Source organism: Malaclemys terrapin, chromosome 6, assembly GCF_027887155.1.
Source record: "Malaclemys terrapin pileata isolate rMalTer1 chromosome 6, rMalTer1.hap1, whole genome shotgun sequence".
In the NCBI taxonomy this organism is placed as follows: Eukaryota; Metazoa; Chordata; order Testudines; family Emydidae; genus Malaclemys; species Malaclemys terrapin.
In genome coordinates, this window is record NC_071510.1 from 26,008,210 (window position 1) to 26,028,149 (window position 19,940).

General features: G+C 38.9%; 1 protein-coding gene across 25 annotated transcripts in view; it reads right to left on the reverse strand.

Moving 5' to 3' along the window:
- The window catches only part of PTPRD (protein tyrosine phosphatase receptor type D), a 1,677,890-nt gene extending 1,658,159 nt beyond the window's left edge, over positions 1 to 19,731 (reverse strand). For 11 of the 25 annotated variants that reach the window (XM_054031444.1, XM_054031437.1, XM_054031436.1 and 8 more), the window contains exons 1-2: positions 19,350 to 19,410; positions 19,074 to 19,182 (exon numbers count right to left, since the gene is read on the reverse strand). The gene's annotated coding sequence lies outside the window, so the exon portion shown is untranslated. Of the gene's footprint in view, positions 1 to 19,073; positions 19,183 to 19,349; positions 19,411 to 19,650 lie in introns of those variants that run through there. The other 14 variants (XM_054031450.1, XM_054031447.1, XM_054031441.1 and 11 more) reach the window with 4 other exon arrangements.
- Between the last annotated feature and the right edge of the window lie 209 nt (positions 19,732 to 19,940).

Sequence of the window (19,940 nt, forward strand, 5' to 3'; positions counted from 1 at the left end):
CATACTAAACTGAATAAAGCTTTTATAACAACTAGTAAGTGTGTTGTAGAAAAGGAAACAAAAATAGATTAATTTGCAGTCTAGTAATGAAAATTAACTGACTGGTTCAAAAGTAAGAGTGTAAAACCATCTCATTACCAAAAATATTAGCATGGCCTATTTTTTTTCCCCAACATTGCCATAGGCCGCAATTCTGCTCCCATCAAAGTCAGAGTCAGTCAAATCCTGCTCCCATCAAAGTGAGAGTTTTGCCAATGACTTCAATAAGAGCAAGATCTGGTCCTTGATCCTTTATTGCAAGGACTGCACCACTTACTTTTTATGTTTCTACAACTCTTAAAATAAACCATCATCGCTGAGCTTCTATAACTGGTGGATAATGAATTTTACTTTTTTTCCTTTATCTGTTAGTTCTTTATCCTTCCAGGGAATCATATTCAGCTTTATCTTACATTAAAACTAGAGAGACTGAAAGGGCATAACAGACCCAATTTGATTCTAGACAGAATAGAAAGATTTTAAGGAGAGGGTAGTTCACTCTCAAATCAAAGAGAGTTAATAGATTTACAAAAATAAATTATACAGCAACTTCAGAATTACATAAGGGGCTTTTTTATTTCCTAGAAGAAGGCTTTTTCATGGGAACAGACCAAAGAAAATTCTTATGTATCAATGTTCCATATGAGAACATAAGGTACTCACAGGCCAACTAATCCCCAGGCCTATGAATGATGTGGGTACCCACACTTCAGAAATAAGTGACAAAAAGATGACTGTTTTGGCAATATTTCTTGGTCCCCGGACTTTCTTCCATGGTAGCAAGAGTCCTTAACTCCCTCTGCTACAACACCCTGCCCAATCCCTGCCTTCCAAAGCACTTAACAACTCAAGGATGGACATTCAATGTGTTTGGGAGGTCAACTAGTGCAAGTTACTCTTAACATGCTGTCCTCCGAGTCTCGGAAAAGCAATCATATCACAAGAAGTGGATATCCCTCAGTCTCAGCCCCTACTTACCTGATCTTCCTGGAAAAGGCTTCTATGGGGGAGGGGAAACATATTCCCTACTTCGGTATCCCTAAATAAATTGACAGCTTTGAGTTCCCCTGTGCTCACAGAAGAGAGAGGAGCATTTGCCATTCAAAAGCAATCAGTTACTGAGAAGTGACTAGATTACTTGGAAATACTTGATAGTCTTTACAATGTGAAGTACAGGTATTTTAAGAAGGGCTAAAAGGCATTAGCAATTCTGTTTATTTATATAGATAGGAAGCTGACATTGGCATGTGAAAGCGTACAAGAAGGAGGATTCATACTGTAAATAGTGGATAAACATTTTAGTGCCAATAAAAGGCAGTGAACAGTATTTAATCTATTTTGCTAAAGCGAACATAAAAAAGTAATAATGCTGCTATTTCTCAGGTCCTTTGTAGTCATTCTTTCCAATAAAACCTTTAGAATCTAGTTAATACAAATACAACTCAGTACTGCTCTTCATAATAGCAGAATAGCTTAAGATTTATTACTAGTAGGATTTGAGGCTCAATCCTCAATTGTGCTAAGCATACAGCCTAAGGGCTGCTCTAAATTATGCCGGCTGTTGTGATCCCATAAGAATTGCTGTGCAGCTGAGGACTGCACAGAGTGTTGTGTGCTCTAGACCTAACTCCTCATGGCCTTGACCTGTATATCAGCAAAATTTTTGGCTTCCTCTTCAGGATAGCTTTCTGAGCACAAAACTGCTAGAAAAGGGGCCAAGGACTGAGCCATAACTTTCAATAAGTTACTGGTAGTAATTTTTGTTAGGTTGTGATCTTTCTCAGCTTCACACCACAGACTTGGGCTGCTGAGACAGTTTGAAAGAGGGAGACCTGAAGATGTTTCAGTGCTTTCCAGTTACTGTTATCTAGGGTTACCGTCCGTCCGTATTTCCCCGGACATGTCCAGCTTTTGCGTCTCTAAATAGCTGTCCGGGAGGAACTGGTAACAAGGTTAAAATGTCGGGGGGGGGGTTCTCCCTCGCCTCCCTCCCTTCCATGCAGAGTGCGGCTGCTGATTGGGCGGCTGGGCCAATTGAGCTGCTCCCATTGGCCTCCAGCAGCCAGAGCCCTCCCCTGCTCCCCCCTCCCTCTGTCTGCAGCACTGGGTAACACACAAACCGACCCACCGGGCAGTGTGTTTTGCAAACACGTGGAGCCAGAATGGTAAGGGGAGTCCGGGGGGGGGGCAGTCAGGGAGTGGGGGAATGTTGGATGGGTCCCCGGCCTCCACCTGCCACGCCCCCACCTTTACATAGGTGAGTAACAATACTTATATATATGCATGGGACTTGCATAGTCCCTTGGACTTTAAGTCAAAGTGATTATTCCAGTCACAAGCATTTGTGGGCTTGGAGCCATACATTCAAAATTTTATGTAATGTTTTAAGAAGCAAACATGAGAATGTTTTTTAACAGAATACTGTGACTTTTGTGTGCATGTAAAGGAAAGACCAATATTATCCCAGATTCAGATACAGTGAGGATCAATATTATACAAGCTTCCTTATACAAATCCCTCAAGTGCCCCTTCAATTCTGATCTGCAATATCCTTATTTTCCAGTTCTGGGCCACTTAGACAAATTAAAGTAAAATAAAACAACAGTATGCTACTGTTTGTGGCAGTTTTGTAATGATTATGGTTTTATTATAAACTCCCATTTGGGACTAAGTTGAGGCCACTGAATCTGGCCTCAGTCAAGAGGGAAAATGCTAATGAACTTGGCCACTATCCCCACAATTTTATTTTAAATAGAAGGGTGTTGTCTCAATGTCACAATGAGTTTTTTGGTTCCATAATGCTGTTTCTGAAAATGGCCTGATTATAACATGTAACAAAATTTTAATAATGTAATATAAGGTTTCCACAAACATATACAATGTCTCACTCTCTCTAGAAACATTTACGGAAGACAGACATAAATGGTTGAAGTCAATGGTTGGTACTCGCCCCATACAAAAGGTAGTGCCAAGTGTATGCACCACTTAAGTCCCACTTAAGTTCCACGTGGTAGACTTAAATCATGTACATGCCTGTCCCTCTGTACCAGGTTGTAATACACCTACAGTATAATTTATTTTGACGTATGGCTTTATTCAGCTGGAATGCCTTATTTAAGAATATGGAAACCTCAGAGCAATAGTCTTATCTATTCCAGTATTCTGTCTCTGACAACGGTCAGAACAGATGCTCAAGAGCAAAGTGCAAAGTGGACAGTTAGGGAATAGCCTGCTCATGGGGAAAGTTTCTACATAACTTCTAGCAGTTATAGGATGGCTTAAACATGTGTTTAATTTTAAACTTTAAAGGTAAGCATGTGCATAAGTCTTTGCAGGACTGGGGCTTGGTATATAATATGATATTTTTATAGTAGTTAAAACAGATATTTTCACATTGAAATAATTAAAATTCTATACATCACTATTCAGTAATTAATGTAAAATGCAATGATAAACAAAATTTCCATTAGCTTTTCACACAAGTCCAAGAAATAAAAATACTGATCATAATTAGAAATATTCAAGGTATAATTCAAAATTGTAAATATAAAAATGTTCACTGTTCCTCTGTTTACAATTCACATGTATTGTGTGTTCAGTTTATTAAAACTTGTATATCCACTTATAAACTCTAGGTAGATTCAGTATCTGATATAAATGTTCCATAAACGTGTATACCATTTTGTGAGTTTCTGTAAATTGTGTATACTCACTGTAAACTTTTAGGTTCTAACTTTTACTAGTTAATCTCATAACATGATATTGTGCAGTGAAGTACAGAAACAGCATAGGCTCTTCCATTAGCCAATAAAGAGTAAAAGGAATTAATCTTATAACCTCAATACTAGCAGAAAAATATAGTAATGATAAGGGAATACTAACTCAATTTCTATGTGAGTTCTTAAGAATTTGCTGCTCTGGTCATAATCCAGCTCTGGAATTAACCACATTTTGAATCAAGATCTTAGATCTTCTATTCGTTATAGTAATGAGTCTTGCAATTTTTGGTGTTCTTCAAACCCCAGTTTCTGGAGGTAAGTGATTATGTAATAATCTCAACTTTCATTAATAATAGGTAAGTTTCCAGCCCTCATGGCTGTGAAGAAAAGCTAGCAAATGTGATCTGAATGTACCCCCAAAGGCTCAAAAGCCAAATAGAAAACAAAAAGAACTCCAGATGTATTCATTAAAAAAATAAATCTCAAGATACTGAGGAGATGGGTGGACTCTTGATTTGTCAATGTGTGTAGTTTGTAAGACTAGTACTACCCAAATTATTTTAATATAGCCATATTATAATCTGCGGTTTCTAAGGACTAGTCTGAAAGGACAATTCTAGTATCAAGGGGAAAGTCATCTCTCCTTGAATAAATAATTTGCAGTAATAGCACACAATTCATTTCCTGGTTACTACTGGCAGCATCTGGGCTGCAGATTACTGGTAGAAGAAAGCCTACCAAGAATAAGGTTAAAGAGGACACCCACCCACTCCAGCTATGCTTGTGCAGCTGCCACAGCCCACATGGGGTCAAATCCAAGTATCAATGAAGTCAAATGAAAAACTCCTGTTGATTTCAATAGAAATCAGATTTGGCCCAATATGAGCAGGTCTAGCCTTGTAGGGAGAAGCACTAATTCCACCAACAGTGCTTTAATGGAGTCTCCAATGAAATCTGAAGATTCTTCCTCCCTACCCCACCCACCTCCAGCAAAATCCCAGGTTAAAAATGGTAGCTGTGATGGCACCATGCTCCTGGAGGAATACTCTTTCTGGCACAGATGCCACTGCAGATGCATCAGGATGCAGTCTAGCTATGTAGGAAAACGTTGCACAAAACTGAACCAACTCTCACTTGATAAGTAGATATGGTTTCCATCTGGTGATCTAACAGTATGTGAAGAACATTCATATGGGAATCCTCACTACCTGTGCTCTTTTGAGATATGCCCAATGCCTCTTATGGCAAACATAAACAGACTGGTTTCCCTCACAATTACATATATAGAACTAATAGCCTATTATCTATTTATAATTGGTTCACCTCATCTTGTAAAGTCATGTTCATGTTCTGTGCTATTTATTCCACTGTGACTATTCTGGAATTAGATTAGTTAGCATTATTACATCTCATATGTTTGGCTCCATTATCTCATGTCAATTTTGCTTTAGTTACTTTTTTTTTTTTTTTAAATATCTCTGTCCTTGATGTCTAACTGCTTGACATCCAGTGGAAAAACTCTCACTTGTTTGCTATGTGTCAATCTTTCTGATGAACATATGTGTCCATCTTTTTTCGATGAATATATGTAAATAATATTTTAGCCAATAATTCTGCTGAAAATAATCAAAGATTAGGTTAAAGCCTGTTATAAGTTTTTGCTATCTTTTGTATTGTTAGGATGGTTTCAATTTGGAACATGCCTATCAGAAATTCTCTGGATTTTCTAACACCAATTCTCAGATTCTACTGACAAGGGGATGTTGTTTCTAAATAATTTCTAAATAATTTCCCCAAAATGAGGTCCACTTTCTGTGTCTGTGCTCCAAGTTCAGACCATATACCACAGATGGTTCTTACATCTAAACTAATGCTGCTTTTACTCATTGTAAATATACAAATAAAGAGTTTAGTTTTAATACGGAGTCCCAGTAGTTTTCTGTCCTGTGTTTCTAAAGGACAAAAAAGTGATCACTGATTGTAGGAAACATTTCTGTATCCCTTTCCTTTCCACTAATCCTCCTATACAAAAGACAAAACCGTGACAAAAGACAAAATCTGATTCTTGTTACAAGCAGTTTAACAGTTTAGCAGTTCCACGCTGGTCCCTAGTGGACATGTTTGCATCATATAAGTGCCCAGTCTGGCACTTTCTACCAGTTTAGATTTCCCATTTATAACTGAAAATAAGTCACAGTTCCTCAGCAGGCAAGCACAAGACCTTGGGGAAGAAGAGAGATGCATTATGGGGCTGAGGGAAATATAATCCAATTAACATTCAATTCACTAATGTCTGCACACATATCTTTCACACTTGAAGAGAAGAGATTTCGAACACCAAGCAGGAGATACTTATAAAAAAACTGTTTCAACTCCCTGTTTCCAATATTCACAGATTCTCATTCCTTCTGGGTTCTACTCAATGAAAAGCAAGTCATGCAGGCATTCTATCTTTTTCCTGTTTAGATGTTAGATCAGAACTGTGACAGAGAAATGGAACATATAAAAAGGGTATCTGGGTGGGGACTGCAGAGAAAAACAAATTCATGCTCACTTTAAATAAAGCCATAGAGAAATAACCCTCATGCAGTGCAAAGAGCACATATACACAATTCTTGGACTTGATCACACTTCCCATGGTACAACCTATGGGAGATGGCTCAAGAGAAGGAAATTTATGTGCCCATCCCCTCACATAAATGTGGTGGAAAATTTTCAACAACATGATTAAGACAAATAAGTAAAAGGATGAATTTTTCACACAAAAAAAAAATCACGAAAAACTCATTCCACTTTTCAACCAGCTATAGAGATGGACCAAAAGTGTCAAAATTCAAAAATCTGATGGAAAAGAGGACACATTGTTCCTTATTCCCCCACACACACACAATGTTCAATTGGGCTCACCTCCAAACCCCATGGATCCTCTGGGATCTACTCAAGGCCAAGATTATCTGTACTGAGACCCAATGCCACCAGCTCTTGCCAGTGTCCCCTTGTCTTTAGATAATAGGAACACCACCTGGCACAAACGTGGGCAGCATACAAGATAACAAAAGCTCAAGGCCAGATAATTATCATCTCATTCTTTTCTTAGAAAACTTGGGGGGTAGGAAGGAAGGGAAGCAAATATAAATCTCTTTCCAGCAGGGCTTTGGAGCTGTGCTCCGGCTCCACTCCAGCTCCAGGCAAAAACCTGCAGCTCCAGTGCTCCGGAGCTGCTCCGCGCTCCAGCTCTGGGCTCCGCTCCAAAGCCCTGCTTTCCAGCCAGCCATGTCTCCATCCAATACAATATCTTCCACATCCCACAAATTCCTGAGAATACACAGTGCCATCCATGGAGTCTTGAACATAGTGGAGATGATGCCTGCACGTGGAGGCAGACGTGGACCTTGGGGATGGGACGGGAGAAGGAGAATGGTACACACCCTCCTGCCTCAAGAGGAATTTTTATTCACTAAAATAAGTGAATGTACAATTTTTCCCACAGTCATGAATGGCATAAAACTATTTACCGAACAACATATGGCACTGGACATTAATCAGCATGGCAATTCACCATATTAATCAGGCAAACATTACTGTGTAGTTTGATGGAATTGATCATAACTGATTTCCTAATACAATGTCACAGGATTGTCACTTTAAAACATATTTCTTTACTTCATCAGTAAAAAGCCCCCCAAAGCTAGCATGTAGCTCTATGGCAGGAGCAGAATGAAGCACACACGATGCCTTAACACCACCACTTAACAATTCAACATGTGAATTCAACAGACGTGACGACACACTGCAATTACCAGATGTTCCCACATGTGTAACAACGAAGGAAATATATCACAGAAGAAAAGGAGGAATAAAAAGAGTTGCTGCCAGAACAACAGAACTAAAACCACAGACAATAATATAACATTTCTTGTTTAATGGCACATAGGTGAAGGGTTCTCAGTCCTTTCATAGTGCAGATCACAATTTAACACCTCTCTTCCTATTCATGGTCACATAGCACCCCTGTGGCAATTACAGCAGCTGCTTGCGTGGAAAAGTGATATGAAGAAAGTGTATTTTTGGATGTCTGTTAATGTGATTTAGCAGCTGGAAACAAGCAGGTAACTCAGCCACACAGAATACACATTGTGAACCTCTGCCTCCCCTGCTGATACAACCCTCCTAACTTAATCCCCTCTTTTCATAACCCCAATGAAGGGATTTAAATAAAACAAAAAAATGTGGTGCCACTGACATTTGCAAACCATTTTTCTATTCATTCTGCTTTATGTTATATTCCTTTCTCCACTCTTTGTCTTTCTTGTCCTTTTAGATTGTACACTTTTTGAGAGAGGGACTTTGTGTCATGCCTAGCACAATAGGAACTCATTCTCAATTTTTCCCTAGGCATTCCCATAATAAAAATAATAAACAGTGAATGATAAATATGCCTTAAGTAGACCTGCCCTCCATTTAGATTACAGTTTTCTTCTGACCCACATATAACTTGCTGTCTAACTTTTTGCCATGGTAATTTATTAGGTTCAGCAATTTCAAGTTATAGTAAATTAAGAAAACTTCAGCTAGCTCTTCTCTGCTTTTTTGTTTGTTTTGTTTATTAAATTCCAAACAAATAAAATGCAGATACACAGTGAAGCACCATAAAGAATGTAAATGTTTTCAGGTGCTGTGGTTACCTATCCTGTGGGGGACAAAATGTTACCTGAGGTCATGTCTGATAATAAGATTAGATGAAATATATATTAAGGTTTCCTTGGATACCTTTTCTGCTTTATTAAATTGCTCTGATCCTTGTGATTTGTCTCAAATTTTGAAGATCATTTCATCTTCTGTTTGATGAATGGCTTTGGCTCGCTAAATAGGAATTCTTCTCTTGCCCATCCAAAAATGTGTAGCAAGAGAGAGAGAGAGAGAAAGAGAGACACACCTCTATCTGTAGGAATCATCCAATACAGTTGGAAAAGGAACACTCTGTTCCCACCATGCTTTATCCTAGGCAGAACGCTAAAAATGTTACAAGAATATACGGATGCCTTCAGTAAATGCTCCTTTAGATATCTGAAAGATATCTTTATATAGCTTGTTTTGCACTTAATTATTGCACTTTTCTTTTTGTCCAAATAGAATTATTACTAAGATTTATTACATCCAGCTCTGTTTATACTCTAAAATCAATAGCCCTGACCTCAGAACAAAATATTGCTGCCAGTAATCTTTAACTGTTGTACAATGGTCAAGATATCAATAGCAGAACAACAAAAAACACCTCATCCTGCTTTCTTACATTTTTATTGTTTCCCAGCATCATTATAGCATAATATTCCTTAGATCCTTCATCCTTCCTTTTTAAGAATATTTCCATGTTGTAATCTTAGCCCATGCTACTTCATGTGTTTTTGCCCAGTCTCCCCTCAATCATCCACATACAAAACCCTCAAGCACATGCTTATTTGTGCTTGGAACCCATGCTTGTCTGCATAGTTGGGGGCACAGTCTAAAACTGGAGCTGTGCTTTAGCTTGGGCTGGAAACTGCCCACTTTGCAGCAAAGACATAGGCAAGATCACTCGAATGCTGATAGTCTTCTAATGCCCTTCCCACAATTTCCCCCAAAGGACAGATAAATCCTCCAGCAATTGACAGAGTTGACTGGGAAAGAATCCTACAGCAACTCAGCACACAAAACCATGGGATGTTTTCCTGAACACACACAGGCAAGTTAAGAAACAGTGAGGACATAGTAATGTGGACAGGGCTTCGCTGTGGGAATGCTCATATTCAGGGGAGGCTGATCTGAGTATTCAGATGCCAACCACCAGGGCTGATTTACCCGAGTGTTGATTTACCCTAAGAAACAGAAAATAAAGAACCATCAGTGTAACATGTAGGATTAGGCTAGCATCGCTTTAAATTGTTTGTAAGCTTTCTAGTCACCTTCATTTTTCTATGTTTCAAAACCACCAAAATTTTGCAGGAGGAGCAGTGTATGTCACTAGACCTTGCATGTTACATATGCAGTTAGTAAATGGTTATTTGGATTCCATTTACCCTTTCATTTTGTGTATGTGGTTTAAAGTAAAAGACAAAACCACCAAGTAAATTTGTTTCAGAATATGAAGACAAGGCTTGTCCCTTACTTCAATATTTATACATTGTGTTATGATTACTAAGATGCCTTTACAATAGCAGTTAATCAAAATAGTTGTACAAATGTTGACCAAAGTGTATAACAGGTGTTTTTGCTCTAGCAACAGGTATAATTTGTATAACATGATGAAAGAATGTGTGCTAAACATATATGAGTGAAAAGGCAAATTAATAAATGTGGGGGTATGGATATGCAGTGATTAAAGAGTATTCTGTAGCCATACATTGGCAGGTGTAAATCACTATGTCATGAACATGAATAACATCTTTCCTCTCAGAAGACTCCTTGCCATTCCTAGTGGCTTTGCCATTTTTTCTGACCTTTTCTCTCTGCTCTCTGACATCTCTTCTACCATCTCCTTTTTAAAGACACAGGGGAATAGACTGCATCTATTTTATTTTTGTTGCACAATTTTATTTCATACTTTATAATCTTATTTAACTAGATGAGGAACTTCATAATGTGACTGTCACCATCATGAATTCTTTCTTTTGCTGAACATAGTGATGATTAATAAAATAAAAATAGCACTGAACAGGTTACACATATAAACAAGCTTATTCATTTGTTTTCTTTTAGTTTTCAAATCTGGCAAAAACTTGTTACTAAAAATTAGATTTTTAATTTACATTAATTTACAAAAAGTGCTGCCTGATAACCTAGGTGCTTCCAAAACCCACAAATGCTTATTTTAATTAAGCCTGCACCCCTTACCACCACATCTTCCCACCCCAGCCCCAACAGACTTGCTGATGCTCTCCAGCTCTAGAAGTTCTTCTTCACCTCCTGTCCCTGGTGTAGGGGCAAGACAACTGCAGTAATATATCTACCCCCATCCCTCAAACCTGCGTGAATGCTCACACACACCCCCCAGGCATGGAGGCAGCACAGCTTCAGGGGTTCTCCACCACAGGCCTGGAGGCAAGGAAGGGAACATGAGGTGTCAGAGAGGGCTGGTGATCTGCAGAGCTGTTGAAGATTATCTACTTCCCAGATGCTCTGAGAGCACAGGGCTGAACACTTCAGTAGCTATCCATCCCTTTGTGTTTAGACTGGGGAAGGGGGAAGAAAAGGAGAAATCTCATCTACATGCTGAGAAAGGAAGCTGCCTCTCAGCAGGTGCAACAACACTGATTGGCTGCCTGTTCTCATTATCCTGTTTCTGGGACGGGGCAGCCACTGACCCATAGTAGGGTCTGAAAACCCGCAGTCCTTGGGGAAAATGCATCATTTTGGTGGGTCTCAGTCTTAATATGTGTAGTTGGATGTTGTTTAACCACCTCCCCAAGAAAGAGCTCACCTTATGGCAACATCCCTAACGAGTACAATCAGCAGGTCGCTACGTGTGCCCAGTGTAAAAGGAGTTTTGAAATTAGTAAAAACACATTGCCTGATTTTCAGGGAGGCCAAGCATAGTTGACTTTAGTGGGAGTTACAGCTGCTCAGCATTTCTAATAATCAGGTCAATTTTATTCTAGAATATTTTTTATTGCAAAGTTCACAGAAAAATATGCTTTCTGATCATCTGATTAGAATGAGTCCAAGTAAGGAACACAGCTCATGTGATCAGTTGCATGCTTCCCAGGAGTTCCTCTACAATGTGTACTCAAAACAATAAAACACCTAGGAAATCTCTTCCACTTTGCAACAACAAATTAAAAGACAACAATATCAACAACTACCACCCCCACATCCAAATTACATCTTAATTATCCACCATAATTAATATATGTTGCAAACTATAGGCCTAATTCTCATTCCCAATTCAAAACCTGAGTAAATGGGTTTTGCATTCAGTTTCAGAAAGGGCGTAGCTCTGTTCCCAAACTGAAGCAATATAATGGTACAACCGTGCTGACACTCTGAAGCTCCTAGTGCAGCTTCCAGATTATAGTAGTGTTTGCAACTTGTTATATTCTCTCTGCACATTGGATCATTGCTTAGACTTTTGCTATATCCCCAAGCCTTCCATCCAAGGTGCCGCAGAGAGAGCCACCACAGAACACTGGCCCATGGCAAGATAGTGATGAAGAATCCTCTGTCCGGCCATTCCACAATTTGCCCCACCACACATAGGGACCAAGACAATTGTGCTGCTTTCTGGGCCTTGTTACCCCCACACAGAGTAGAAGCTAGAACCTTTATTTACTAAGTGCAGGTACTCCTGGACAAAGGAGAGATTGGGAAAACCATTCTGTTTAAAACTGAAGAGGTGACTACATTATCCAAATGTGAACCTATTATCATAGGCTAGAAGCATGTCTCTATACTACATACATACTCTATTCCTGTCCATTGTCACTGAATGAGACTTTTCATTAGAAACATTTATATGAGAACCAGACCGCATGAGCATTATGCACACAAATCAAATTAAATATTTTATTTGTAGTACAGTACTTGAAAATCACTTGTATTATTCATCCACAAATGCACAGTTACACGCATGCAGACGAATAACAAAAAGTGTATTAAAAATAGTTACTGATATGGGTGGGTTTTTTTTAAAGGAGGCTAATATAATAATATTATAAAATATAATAAAATAATATTTTACTAATTTTACCTTAACCATTTCTTGTCTATTAGCCCTTCCCTCAGACAATTTTCACAGGACTCAAATGCCAAGCTCCCTAGTAGCATTTCTAATGGCTTCCCTTGGTATTACTTCCAGTCTACAAAGTAGGCAGCCAGCTAATAAGAAATTCTGTGGTCCTGATTTGCTATTTTTACTGCTGCATGGAGACTAGAATCATACTCATCCTTACTCTATGCAAATAAAATCAATGGGCTATACTATCCTTGTCTAATAGCTGCAAAAAGGTTACTTGAGATTCGTTATCACTTTCAGGGCCCCTGGCTCAGAGAGAGCTTAGCTTTGTAGTTCTATGGTGTGGGCTAAAAGTGCAAGGCAGCAATCTCAGGGCTGCAATGTAGAGAGGAAGGCCATCCCAACACATGCTTAGCCTCTCTGTGCTCTTCTCATGACACCTGTACCCTTTCCTGGAGAAGCTATATTGCCAATGACTTCTTGCCTGTCCCTGCATCTTATCCTCTTCCTTTAAGTACAGAGAAGAATCTTGTAGGACAGTGTCAAAAGTCCCTCCTACAGGAATTTTCCTGTGGTTTTCCAATAGGATGGTACCACATAGAGCAGTTATCTCCCCACCATGATCCCCAAATGCACAGAGCACCACCCTGCAGGTGTATGAAGGGATTTTTGCATGGGTCTCATACCTCCAATTAATACAAAATACCTGATCCAACTGAGCTGTGTAGGACTGCTCCTTCTGTAACTACAGAAGCAGGCCACTCCTGTAGTGGTGAGCAAACAAGTTACGCTGTGGGACAGGTATTCCACACATTGTACTGTGCATCGTGCAGGGCTTGCTCATCCCACTGCTCAAACTTTAACAGCAGGGAAAGGGGCATGTTAAGAGTGGAGGAGACAGAATACATCAAGGTCCAGACAACGTAACTCGTCCTGTCACATTCCCACAGTGGCTGTTAAACAACTGTTTAAGAAACCAATAGTCACTTCACTTCCAGACTGGACCAGATGTAATTGTTCTTCTGCAGTTACTGATGCTGCAGTGATCTGAAGGTATTACAGCTCCCAAAGAACTGGTTGGTATATGCAGTATTTCCAATCAGCTGCCACCAGGAAATCTTGATTAGAGCAGATACCAATTGTTTTGTGACCCATAAAAGGTTCACCAATCTGAAGGCTTCACAAGGGGCTCTAAAATTGTTTGTGTGTGTCTTAGTCATTAAAACCATTGATGGGCACAAATACCGCCTTAATCTGGAGTCCTCTGTGGCTACAGACTAGGCAGTCCAGTTCAACTAGTCTTGTTGAACTGAGATTTCTCTCTCTCTCTCTCTCACACACACACACACACAAAATCTCATCTCCATTTTTATTTCAGGTTAGATAGTATAATTAAAAATTTAACATTCCAACACTGGGAATAAATGAAACTAATTATGGGCAAACAATCTCCAAATAAACAAACAGCAGTAACACTGATGAAGTATTTCTTGACAGGCCCCATATACATGTTATCTGCTCTTATTACCCAGATCTGGGACTAGTGCAGAAGGCACCTCATGCAGGAGAAGCATGCACCTTGCCCTGCTTTCAGAGCCCTCTCTAAGCCATCTCATAGTCAGAGTCTCAATTCTTTTTCACATTCAGGATAAGAAGTAGGGTCTGGACTTACTATCATGCAGAGGATTTTTCCCAGCCCCAGCACAGACAGACATCAAGCAACTGGATCCGCAATCTATATTTTTCTTTTAACTATATAACTTTTATATAGTTATATATAAGCTCATGCTGCACGCAGATGGAACAAATTCCACATATCTTCCTTATGAATAATCAGCAAACTACTCTGAGTCTTGCTCATATTGTAGATGTGCAAATCAAGAAATCTTTTGCAAAATACATTTTTAAAACCTTAATTTTAAATTTCAGCCCACTGCAAGTGTATAGTATATACAGAGTAACGAACTTTTAAATGACTTTAAATAATCCATTTTGGTCATCAGGACACATATGCACTCAGGCTGTATTATATGTTGAATAACAAATTAGCAAAGTGTCTGTAAATAATACATTTTTATAAATTTAACATTTAGCTTTGACAAAAACATTGAAAAGTTGATTTTATGGGTCAGAAATTGCACTCCTTATTAATTTAAAACTCCCATTGAAGTCAAGTGAAATTTAAATCTAAATATGGACAGTAGGATCCAGCCTTTATAGGCAAGAAAACAATTTGGCAGTACAGAAATATATAGCATAAAATTTATACAGTACGTATAACAGCATTCACTTAATAGGATATGTTCTACATCTATGATATTCTATACTTATAAAACCTCTTCTGCAGCCACTGATAGCATATGAAAATAGATACATCGTTCAGATTTGGCTTGTTGACAGTAAAAGTAAAAACCCCACTAATATTCTCAGTTATCACTAACCTTCCTCTTAGTTTTTTTACATTAAAATGTAGTTGTGAAGCCACTGAGGTCAAGCAGAGCAGATCTACTGATGCTTAGAAAGCATGTGACAACACCAAAAGCTTTGCAAGCCTCTCTTTATATGCCTGTTTATGTACAATTTTTGTGAGTGTCTGTTTCTCTTCTCTTAGTCTTTGTAATTAAGGGCATTAACATGAAAATGAATCTTTTGTTTAAGAATTCTTGGTGCTTATTTCCTACTTGATTGTAAAAGCCATATATGTGACATTACAGTGTTTTCTACAGCAATTAATTATGATGTCCAAAAGATTATGGACAAGATTTATTCCTTGTTTAATGCCACAGATGTCAATAACCTTTGACTCTATTATCCTAATCCTGCTGTTATTACTCTGGCAAAATTCTGTTGACTTCTGAGCAGTTTTTGGCAGACACACACCTGTAGCATCAGACCTCCGGGTGAAAAGTAAAATAAAGCAAAAATAAACTTTTAAGAAACAAAGATCTTGTTTTCATCTGAATGTCCTCAAAACAGTGATTGTGAAAAGAATACAGAAAATATTTTTCCATGTAATGTTTTTCTATGAGTCATTAGTTGCTCTTTGAAAGCCAGATTTTTGCTAACTTTACTCTCATCAAGCGGTTTCTTACTCCATGAGTAGTTGCACTGAAATCAGTGGTACTATTTGATAAGTAAGGTCCTACTCAACATGACAAAAGGGATTAGAATCAAGCCCTGAATTATGGACCAGCTACATAAATGTGATTGTGAATTTTATATTTTTGCTGAGTATATTTGCATAAGTAAGTTATTTTGTTGTTTTCAAAGTACCCAAAATGGGACTAAACCAACTAAGCTTACACTAAGCACAAGAATTTCACCTGCTAACCTGTTTTCACTATAAATATAGTACTAGTAACCATCTTCAGTAGTTATACCTAAAATCCTAACCTGGTCTGCTCTCTGTTTCAGCCAATGCAGTCTTAGTTTTTCCAACTTATTATAGTACTTTGAACTTGTATAGCAAACAAGTATATTCATAAGTTAGGACTGGCAAAATGATTAAATAAAATAAACAAAGACATATAAAACAAACAGAAAAAACAGCTGGGTATTGTTTAATTTTATGTTTATTATGCCAGCTACTTTCAAGTATAACTGAGATCTCTTATTATGTTTTTGCAGTCAAGCACCAGTCTGTTTACTGTCAGTTTATTCAATAAAGCCAAATGCAACAAAAATGAATACTGCATGTCATAATTGTCCTTAAGTAGTTTTATGAATGAAGTCAAATTACTGTGTTAAATGATATTCACACTTATACAGCAGACTTGTACACTACATGATAATAGCAATGAAACAGAGAATATTTGCTTTCACCAACTGTAACTGTAAGCAAATACAGGTACACAGTACTTTATTAGTAAGAATTCCTACAGTAAGCACACGTTAGAGGAATTAATCATTCATTCCCAGCAGACTGCTTATATATTTCACCAGGCCATTATCTGATCTGAATAACAAGAACAATTGCATAGTAAAATGCATTACCGCTGACAGCAGCAACTTTATGCTATCAGCTTTAAGATGTAACTATTTCTGTAGCATTGAAGGCAACAGAGATTTTTGAAATCTCCTTTGTTTCCTTTGAACTAGCCTGCCCTAATTTGACATGATCAAGATACATTCACACACACACACACACACACACACACACACACACACACACAAACACACAATCAGACATAACGCATATAAGTTTTAATTGCAGGGGCTTTGACTCAGGTCATTTTCCATTATATTAAGTTATAATTACAGCAAGTGTGAAATATGTGTCAAGCCACTTTTCATTGAGACAGTTAAGTATTCCCATCAGAAATTCTAGATTTGTATGTTTTTATATGCCAAAAATTGAGCAAAAAGTATGTTCCAAATTATTAAAGTCATAAGTATGCTGTCATTTAACCCAATCCCAATTGCATATGTGATTAAATACTTGGGAAATATATTAAAATACTTTTGGGGAAAAGACAGACCATATATTATACATTCAGTATCACATGTTGCATATCTGGGGATCACTTACCACACCAATGAGTCTAACCTAATAAACTTCTATCCACATAGTTTCAAAATGCATCATGCAAATTAGCTAGATACATTCTTTTAATGTTTTCCACACAGAGAATATCCCAGCAATGAACAGTGTCAAAATGTTACCCATTATTAGAAAAGTAATTTTGAATGTTAAATTTATGTTCATGAAGCAATTACACAGAATGCCTTACTATGCCATCAGATACATACTATCATTTTTATTATTTCAAGTCCAGAAGTTCATAAAACAACATTTTGCTGCCATAAATGCTCCCAAACACACAAAGAATATTGTGATGCAGTACTAAGTCACCAACCGTTAACTATCTTGTGAACTTGTAGCCTATGCTTTGTATTATTCCTTGCTTTGAATTTATGTGCAGCTGTAGGCAAATGTGAATTTTATTCTACTACTGTACATGTTAGGTATTACAGACTGCTTTTATGTTAATGTCTTAAATCAATCTTATCTAATTGGCCTTGTTGTTATAGTATATTCTAGTTTGATAACTGTAAAGATAAAAACATTTGATTTTACAATAACTTTCACTTTTGAAAGTAACCATTAGCTGCCACTGACATTTAGGATAAATTTTCACATTAAGATATAATATAGAATCATCCTGTGCTATGTATCAAAAATGAATGTTCAAATGTAAGTTGGTTAGTTTCTTGTAACTTTGAAAATTACATGAATGCATTCTGAGAATCAGAAAACTGAAAGCAATATCTGCAGGAGATTAACTTTTGATGGTCTATTTACACTACACCAAGTATACTGTATTTTTAATTTATACTGTGCAGTGTGGAATGTAATTTGTCAGGAAACAGGTAAGTTGTATCCAAATTGGAATCCATACTGTGCCTACTCTATGCATAACAATAGAAGAAGAATTCAAATCAAAATCCATTTGGCAATAATAATGAAAAAATGCTGAAATGTTATTGATTCCTTCTAGTACATTCAATACAAACTGAGTCAACTGTATTTCTACTGATATGACACAAAGGTTTTATTTAGATATTATAAAACACCAGCTAATAGGTTTTCATTGCCCATATTCATCATTCTTCTCCCCCCCCTTCCCTGCTTAGGAAGCAGTTAACCCTCAACTACTGATATTAGTAATACCAGTAAAATAAAAAAAAAATTAGTAGTAAGCTTTTATATATACACATACACACAGAGAGAGAGAGAGAGAGCGAGCACGCACACAGAAATGCAGCAAATGCTGATTATGGGTATGCCTATCCCAAGGGGAATAATTCTTGCAAAAGTTTTTTTATGCAAAGACATTCAATGTTAAAGACACCTTAAACCTGCCACTTCCTGACATATCTCTGACAGAGCTTTGTACATTCTTCTATCAGTAGCACAACTCAACCAACAAAGCACAATGGTATTCTCCCCTTCCAAATTGAGTTTACCCTATCCCCCGCCCCCGCCAAAAAAAAATCTTTTTCACAAATCCAAGAAATGCCCCCAATACTTTAAGTAGAGCTGGAAAATCAAAACAGTGTTTCCTAGAGCTGCCATCCCCATCAGAAAAAAAATGTACTAAAATTCCAACAACGTTGGAGATTTGGACTAAAAATAATGTTTTTAAAAACGCCAATTAATGGCAGCCAAAAGCATCCTTAGTAACTACACCACATGTTATTTTATAGGAGGATGATCTGACACCTAGAGTCACCTTTCCGTTCAAAACCTCTCCATCCCTACTAGAAGCATCTCTTTGTTTATATTTTATATAGACATACATGTACCTAAACTCGGGGTAATATACACAACCAACACTATTCGAACCAATAACTCCTCTAATACAAGTGCTCACCTTCAATTTTCTTTTCTTTCTTAGATTTTTGTTTGTTTGTTTTGTTGTTGTTATAAGCTTAGCAAACCACTCTTTCCATCGGGAACAGTTTAAGTTACAACAGTCAAAGTTTCCTCTTTGACCTGACCAGAGCTGGTTAGCAGAACAGAAACAGACACATTGTAAAATGAAAAGATGCCCCCCACCCCTCGCCCCCCGCACACACAAACCCTATACAAACAAGGATTTACTCACTAAAGCAGCCAGCCCGGACCTCTTTGGAAAACCTCAAGGAGTCTTCGCTTTCCTCTCCTGCCAGTCAGATGAAGAACAGTGTCTCTATTCCACACGGGCCCAGAGCGAACTGCAAGGGAAGAGAAGCACATGCCACATCAAGCAGGTTTGTTTTGGTGGGCTGACGGGTTATTCTTTTCAGGAGAGAGGTTTGCACCACGGCGCTATAGCGCATACATAAAACCCAGGCTCAAGCGTGCCTTGAAAATTGTTGGGGGGGGGGGAGAAGAGAAATACCTGCAACTCTCTCCGCCGAGGCTAGCAGAGAGAGACTGGGGGGAGGGGGGTTGGAGGGGAGGGGGGTGAAAGTGAGACGCTCCTTGGTGGCAACAGCGGGAAGAGGCAGCGAGAGCACGAGAGGAGTCAATGGTGCTGTCAAGTGACACACACCCGCCCGCTCCTGCTGCCGGCTGTGTGCGAGGCAGCGGCAGAGGCAGCATCTCCCTCCAGCGCGCGCGCACACACACATACACACACACACACACACACACACAGGCGCATCCCCACCAGCGGCAGCCCCAGCCCCACACGCGCTCACCTGCATTTCCTTAACGAGCCACTTGATGGCTGGCCGCGGCCATGCACGGCGCTCTCCCCGGCTCCGGCCAATGCCCACCGGGGCGGGGGCGCTGCCGCTGATACCGCTGCAACTTTACTTGCCCTCTCCCTGCCCGTAGCCGGGGTGGTGCCTTGCGGAGAGCACCCCCCCTTTGGGAGGATGCAGTTGCTGGCGCCGCGCCTCGCCCCACCCGCGAGGTGAGCCCGGCTGCCCTGCTCACGGGCTGCAGCGCGCACCCCCCGCTCACTGCGCTGCCGGGGCGCCAGGGG